General features: G+C 46.8%; 1 protein-coding gene across 1 annotated transcript in view; it reads left to right on the top strand.

Moving 5' to 3' along the window:
- Positions 1–246: 246 nt before the first annotated feature.
- GLT6D1 (glycosyltransferase 6 domain containing 1) overlaps positions 247–1470 on the top strand; it is a 32014-nt gene continuing 30790 nt past the window's right edge. The window contains exon 1 of the mRNA XM_011985156.1: positions 247–366. The gene's annotated coding sequence lies outside the window, so the exon portion shown is untranslated. The remainder of the gene's footprint in view (positions 367–1470) is intronic.

Here is a 1470-nt window from a genome sequence, read left to right as displayed (position 1 = left end):
GGTTTCACCATGTTGGCCAGGCTGGTTTTGAACTCCTGACCTCAGATGATCTACCCACCTTGGCCTCCCAAAGTGCTGGGACTACAGGCATGAGCCACTGCACCCAGCCTATCCTTTCATATTTCAAATGGGACAAAGTCTTATCCTCATAACCATGGGAAGAACCTGTGGGCAGAGACGTCACTGTGACGCTTGCATCATCAAAGGAGCCTAGTGATGTCAGCACCAATGGAAGACTCCAGCGCTAGGAGAGCAGTAGACGGCAGCTGGTTTGTGACGCAACACAGAGCAAAAGATATGATGCTTGGAAGATAACTGTCCTCGTGGGATGGCTTTGGCTACCTCTTTACATCACTCTAACCGAGGGTAAAGGACTTTTAAAGAGGGATCTAGGAGAGTTTGGATGGTTGTGGTAAAATCAGGGTTAGGGTCATCCCCTAACCTTGACCTCGGAAAGATATTGACAGACAGGCAGCCTATCAACACAGCTAGGAGGGTGCCTAGGGATGATGTTATGGAGGAGGGAATGCTGCTGCAGAGAATCTGGCTAGATGGGCCTGTCTTACCCCACCCACATGGCATTTCTAGTGATCTTGAATTTAAAAGGTGGTCAGTTTCAAATTGCAGAGGCGCAAGAACTGGGCCCAACTGAAGCCTACCCAGGATGGGATTATATGAAGAACTGCCCCCATAGAAATACAATGTGAGCCTCATTTTCTTTCTTTCTTCTTTTTTTTTTTTTTTTTTCTTCCTTTGAGACGGAGTCTCGCTCTGTCACCTAGGTTGGAGTGCAGTGGCACAATCTCAGCCTACTGCAACCTCCACCTGCTGGGATCAAGCAATTCTGCTGCCTCAGCCTCCTGAGTAGCTGGGATTACAGGTGTGCACCACCACACCCAGCTAATTTTTGTATTTTTAGTAGAGACAGGGTCTCACCATGTTGGTCCGGCTGGTCTTAAACTCCTGAACTCATGATCCACCCGCCTCAGCCTCCCACAGTGCTGGGATTACAGGTGTGAGCCACTGCGCCTGGCCGGTGAGCCACATTTTCAATGTCCAGTTTCCTAGTTGCCACGTTACAAACAGTAAGAAGAAACAAGTGAATTAATTTTCATAATTTATTTTTCATTTAACTCACTATTTCCAGACTACAACACCCAGACTGTTACCGTTTCAGTGTGTAATCAATATGAAGTTATGAATGAGATGGTAAATTCTTTTCTTTCACACTGTATTTGACTTTGAGACCCCACGTGTTTTATACACTTGCAGCTCACCTCATTTCACAGCAGCTGCACTCCACACACTCAGGGACCACACGTGGCAAGTGGCTACTTTATGGCTATCAGTGCAGAACTAAAGCGTCATGTTTGTTAAATGAGTATTCAAAAATGAAAATAACTGGGAGGCTGAGGTGGGTGGATCACCTGAGGTCAGCAGTTCAAGACCAGCCTGGCCAACATGGTGAAA

The sequence above is a fragment of the Mandrillus leucophaeus genome, unplaced genomic scaffold, assembly GCF_000951045.1.
Source record: "Mandrillus leucophaeus isolate KB7577 unplaced genomic scaffold, Mleu.le_1.0 Scaffold28, whole genome shotgun sequence".
NCBI lineage: Eukaryota > Metazoa > Chordata > Mammalia > Primates > Cercopithecidae > Mandrillus > Mandrillus leucophaeus.
The sequence above is the reverse complement of the archived record's forward strand: the minus strand, read 5'-3'. Positions and strand labels throughout refer to the sequence as shown.